At 42.6% G+C, this 6,213-nt stretch overlaps 1 long non-coding RNA gene across 1 annotated transcript in view; it reads left to right on the top strand.

Annotated features, from left to right (window-relative positions):
* Nucleotides 1-5,995: 5,995 nt before the first annotated feature.
* LOC123370653 overlaps nucleotides 5,996-6,213 on the top strand; it is a 66,095-nt gene continuing 65,877 nt past the window's right edge. The window contains exon 1 of the long non-coding RNA XR_006579496.1: nucleotides 5,996-6,128. This is a non-coding gene — a long non-coding RNA (uncharacterized LOC123370653). The remainder of the gene's footprint in view (nucleotides 6,129-6,213) is intronic.

Genomic DNA, 6,213 nt, shown 5'->3' with positions numbered 1-6,213 from the left:
GTCTGGGGAGGGAGGGGGAGGTGCTGATTTTCAAAGCTGCTAGTGGATGGCTGGGAGCGGGGGAGATGATGAGGGGCTTCTGATGTATTACTGTGGCTCTTTGGCAATGTATTCTGGTAAATTCTGGCTCCTTCTCAGACTCAGGCTGGCCACCTGAGTTGGGACCTCTAATGTAACTCTAATATAAATACTGACAATTAACTCATTCACATTTCTGCCATTGCTGCCAGTTAGCAAATAGAGGACCAATGTAAACTACAAATAGTTACAAGGAGATGGCTTTCATTCTGATCTGTTTGTAGCACATCATTGTCACACTTCATATATTGCCTTCTTTGTAATGATCTTGCTTGAGAGAATTTTACGTTGTGTCTATATGGTATTTTAAAATAATGGAAGCCCTATTGTACTTGCAGAGCACTACATACACCTATTATTTAGGTATAGTGGGGTGTTACTAGAGTGACCAGACAGCAAGTATGAAAAATGAGGACCAGGGGTGGGGGTAATAGGAGCCTAAATAAGAAAAAGACCCAAAAATCGGGACTGTCCCTATAAAATTGGGACATCTGGTCACCCTAGGTGCTACCTATTCTTGCATCTAAAAATCAGTGGAACAGGATTAAAATTGTGTGTATGTAAATATAAACAGTATAATATACAAAAAATATTCATAGAATATATAGACAGAGGGGATGGAATTAAAAACAAAATCTTTGAAACTCAGTTTCTCCTTTGGGGGAGGTGTTCAAAGGCCTAAATAGGAGGTAAGTGCCATTAGCTCACATCTCAGAGATACTTTCAGAAAATGAAACAGAAGTTTGAGATTAACCCCACTTCTCCCATTTAATAAGCCCTTAATTATATAATCATCATCAAATAGCTAGTCACATTCTTCCCTAACCTCAAAATCTGAGATCAGGTTTTAAGGCTCCAGTATTGCATACTTGTTGCCAGAAAGACAACTAAGCTAACTGCTTGTCAGTGGTACACAGTAGCCCATCACTGCTGAATTATCAAAGGTATGGACTGTAGGATGGTCATTCTCTAGGTGGCTGTATTACCCTTGCTAGAAAAAGTATCAAGCCTGTGCTAGAAACAGATTTAATTGGCTTAAGGAATGGTACTTTTCCTCAGAAGTTCCATATCTATATTTTGCTGCTTGGCTTATTTGTTCACAGATACTACAGTGAGGTTATACAAAATGGTTAGGCCTGTCATGAGGAGGAGGTAGGCTTTCCAAAACTATGGTGACTTCAGATACTTGCATTTGAGCACCCCCTAGTCCATCAGCACCAGTGCTGCTTTGCTTCTTGAGAGGTATATTTGAACTGTATTTATTTATTTTTGTGCTAAAGATGTTAATAAAAACAAAAGATTCCCTAAAACTCGGCTTAAGCCCAGTGGCTGGGCTGAGTGGTAATGAAATTGCAAAGAATATCTGAGCTGAATTCTGAGTTATATTTGAAACTTAGATTTGAGAATGAATTCTTATTTGCTGCCTAGGGATTCATGCACATGAACACCCCATGCATAGAGATGAGACTATATTCTAAAGTTCAGCATGATGAGTAATCTCTGATATTTGAAGCTTACAATCTCTTGACAACACTACCTTTCATTATAAAGCAGATAGAAGAACTGTTTTTTAGAAATAAGCACAACGCACCTCAAAAGGCAATACTTGAAATAATTTTTTTTAAGTGTATATACTGAAAGTAGTAATTCAAATTTATTCATTAGAGGTTTTCACTGCAAGCTGGCCTACAGTTAAAGTTCACTTCTTTACATGGTGTATATTTTACCTTGGTGGCTCAGTACTTCCACTGCTAACTGCTGTTTGTTCACTATTTTACTAGTAACATTTCTTGTGCATAATTTTTTCAGTATGGTTTTGGCCAGCTTTGGTGTGCTTCATAGAAATTCTTTCTCCTTCCTAAAAATGAAACTCTATGTCAGAAATCATACCTACCTTGTACTGTACCCTGATAACCAGAGTGCCTCTGCTGAGGCCTGCCTTAGTTTCCCCTTCATTCAGGGCCCCTTAAGTCCCCACATTCTAGATATTAAACATTCCCTCTCCAGGGACCCAATTTATTAATATCTGCACAAACTCTTTCAAGATATAACTCAAGTCTACATGTCATCTACATACTCCCAGTTGGCCTAACATCACCTCCCTAAGGGCCTGTCTTCCTGCTTCCCTATCACTTCTTGCCTGATGTCTGGCCTTCTCTACGGGCCTTGTTGCCCTGACTGACAGCCCTCCCATAACCTTTTTACTTCCTATAGCAACTGCAAGCATCAACCAAAAAACCTGCCTGCAGCTGTCTCCTCTTTTATAAAGCCCAGATGCCTTCCCTTAAGGCCTACAGGGCAGCACATAATCAGTCCCAGGTGCACTAGCCCTGCTCCCTTTTTTGGAGGGGCTACTTATTTGCGACACACTTGAAATGAAAAGACTTTTATCCTTATAAGATGGGAAGTAAGAGAGAGCAGAAATAACACTCTTGCTGATTAGAGAAGGAAAAAAACAAATCCACAGTCATGCTGTATTGCTTAGCAAAAATGGGGGGGATAGGAAACAAAGCAAAAATGGAAGAGAGGTGCCAAACCTGTACATTGTTAACAGCTGCTCTCTGAAAATGAAAAGGCACGCCAGAATAGAAACTCAGGAGGGGAGAATTGCAGCTGCACAGTGCTGAGTGCCCTCAGCTCCCTTTAGTTGATTAATATTGAGGATATTTTGCAGCTGGCAGGATCAGACCATAAATCCTTCCATTACATTGGTAACTATGAACATTTCCTATCTAATAGCCTTTTGTTCCAGACTAACTGATATTTAGAAGAGATGGGCTTCTTGCAAGGCTAAAACCCATAGCCTTTCATAGCAGCCAGACCTTCCATGACATGTCAGGCCATTGGTGAACCCCAGGGGGAGGAATCCTGACTAAATGGATTAATCTGATTGCTTTTAAAAGGACAACCACTCTAAAACGTACTCAGTCTCCTATTATGTTGGATAAGAGATTCAACCCTTGTAACTGAAATATTATCTTAATTATACTAATTACAGACCCAGAATGAGAGAGAACTCAGGGTGTTACTAATGTGAGCTGCTAATTATGGTCTATTGGAATACTGACAATGTAATTGCTTACATTTGTGTGTACACACCAATTTAGGAATAAACTGTAACGGGTATATAACATGTTATAGGATGGTGGAAGAGATCACAGTGTTAAATGCGTTAAAGGTAATGGATTTGTTTTATCCCCAACTAGCAGATTAAGCCAGCTGGTTTGTTTTCTTTCACGTGTGGGTGGGAGGGAGTTGTTTGTTTGAATTGTTTTGTAACTAGTGTGCATTTTGACTTGTATCATGTAATATAATTGTTTGCTTAACTTTACACAATGATTTTCTTCATTTGCAAGCAAGAACTAAAGCTCAATATAAAATATTTTCCTCTGTAATTACTTGTTGTTATCCACATATCCCTTCCATATAAACCTCCTTTAAAGACAGACAATGATGAATTGTAATCACTAAACCACAGTAACTACTGAGCTTCTGAGGCAAACTTACACTATCCATAAAAGTTTGGGCTCTAGCCAGTAAGGGAAATTTCTGGCATGAAAATTCAGGCTTCTGGTGGTTTAAGAGGAATTTTTTTTTGTCTCTTAATGAGCACTGAGTTACACGCTTCAGAGATTTTGGAAAATGTTTTTGTTGATGATGATTTATTATGACTACTGGCTACATGGACTCATGAGGATGGCAGTTATAAATGTTTCTTTCCTGGAGAGGAGGAGGAGGAGAGCAGGGGACTGGCAAACAGGAGTCTTGAGTTCTGTTCCCAACTCTGTCACTGACTTGATGTGTAAGATTGGGCACATTTCTTAAATCAAAGGTTTAAGAAATCAAAGAACCAGTCTTTCTGATAAAGCTTTCCTGATGTTCCCTTTATCAAATCTGTTTTCAATTTCTCATAACTAGAATTGGGTAAAATTTTTCAATCAATTTTTTTCTGTTGAAAAATGCACATTTAGGTCAACCAAACTATTTTGTGAAATTAAGTTAATAGAGATGTTTTGGTCTGGGAATTCTTTTTTAAAATATTCTAAATATTCTCATTTGATGCTTTCAAAATGAAACATTGATTTATTTTTTAGTCAAAATGACTTTTAGTTCCAATTTTGCTTTAAATTCATTAGAAAGAATAAAATGAAATACTTTACAGAATCCTAGAAATGTAGGGCTGGAATGGACCCCTGCCCTGAGGCAGGGCCAAGTAACCCTAGAGCATCCCTTCCAGGTGTTTTGTCCCACCTGTTTTTAAAAACCTCCAAAGATGGGACTTTCACAACCTCCCTTGGACTCCGATTCCCAGGGGCGGCTCTAGGATTTCCGCCGCCCCAAGCAGGGCGGCATGCCACGGAGGGCGCTCTAGCGGTCGCCGGTCCCGTGGCTCTGGTGGACTTCCCACAGACGTGCCTGTGGAGGGTCCGCTGGCCCCGCAGCTCCGGTGGACCTCCCGCAGGCATGCCTGCGGATGCTCTACCGGAGCCACGGGACCAGCGGCCCCTCCGCAGGCACGTCTGCGGGAGGTCTACCGGAGCCGCGGGACCAGCGGCCCCACCGCAGGCACGTCTGCGGGAGGTCCGCCGGAGCCGCCTGCCGCCCTCCCGCTGGGACGCCGCCCCAAGCGCGCGCTTGGCGCGCTGGGGTCTGGAGCCGGCCCTGCCGATTCCAGAGCTTAACTGGCCTTATAGTCAGAAAGATTTTCCCAATAGCTAACCTAAATCTCCCTTGCTGCAGATTAAGCCCATTCTTTCTTGTCCTACCTTCAGTAAACATGAAGAACAGTCTATCACCATCCTCTTTATAACAGCCTTTCCCATATTTGAAGACTGTTGTCAGGTTCCCCCTCAGTTGTCTTTATCAAGACTAAACATACCCAGTTTTTTTTAACCTTTCCTTATGGGTCAGGTTTTGTAAACCTTTTATCATTGTTGTTGCTCTTCTCTGAACTTTCTCCAATTTGTCTGTCTCTTTCCTAAAGTGTGGCCCCCAGAATTGGACACAGACTCCACCAGGGCTGAGTAGTGTGGCACAATTACTTTGTGTCTTACATATGACACTCCTATTAATACTCACTAAAATGACATTAGCCCCTTCTTCACAATTGCATCACACTGACTCATATTCAATTTGTGACCCACTGTAAGCCCCAGATCCTTTTCGGCAGTACTACCACCTAGCCAGTTATTCCCTGTTTTGTAGTTGTGCATCTGATTTTTTTTTCCCTTCCAAAAGGTGTGTCTATGTTTATGGGGGCATGTAGTGTACAGACACTGCATGCCCAGATAGCATGGGTATCAAGAGACAGTGTGTAGACAGAGAGGCATGGCTAAGGGGAGTAGAGTGGAGTGCCCTATATGCCTGAACCCCAGGCTATGTACCGCACACAGGCTCTCTGCATCTCCAGGCAGGGCCTCCCACATCTACATTGCTAGTTTTTAGCTGTCTAGTGACTTTCCCCACCAAAATGAAAGGCTTTGGCTGTGGGGAGGCAGCTGGGAAATTCTCCTGCCTCATGGAAAGGCTCCAGCAGCTTCATCCCTGTTGGAGTCTTTCCCCGCTACCTCCCCCATCTGGAGCCTTTCACTGGGGCATGTAGCTACACACAGCACACCCTACACACTGCAGTAAGTGTAGCCATAGGTAGAGTATAGTACTTTGCACTCATCTCTGAATTTCATTGTATTGATTTCAGACCAATTCTCCAACTTGTTAAGGTTATTTTCAGTTCTAATCCTATCCTCCAAAGTGCTGCCCCTCTGGGAAAGGGCACACTCTCGCTATAGGAGAGAGGAGACCAACGAGTTCTGGTGGGCCTGTTTAGCAGTAACGAGGTGCACCTGTAAGGCTTGCTCTGCCTGGAGGTGAGGTGCTTAAAGAGAGACAAGCTGTCACAGGAAGGGGTAGTACATAGGAGGAGACTTTCTACCTCTTAGATACTTCTGAACAGAGAGAGGTCAGCGAAGAGGGAGAACTGCTGGCCTCATTGCTCCCAAAACTGCATGGACCAACTGCAAAGCAGGCTGCCCCAAGAGGAAGGGCTTGAGGTAGAGCCTAATAAGTGACACTAGATTCGTTAATAGGCAAAGCTCAAAGAGCTGAATCCTGACAGACTACCTAAGAGCCAGGCTA

This window comes from Mauremys mutica, chromosome 1 (genome assembly GCF_020497125.1).
Source record: "Mauremys mutica isolate MM-2020 ecotype Southern chromosome 1, ASM2049712v1, whole genome shotgun sequence".
NCBI classification, from domain to species: Eukaryota; Metazoa; Chordata; order Testudines; family Geoemydidae; genus Mauremys; species Mauremys mutica.
This window is presented reverse-complemented; position numbering and strand designations above follow the sequence as displayed.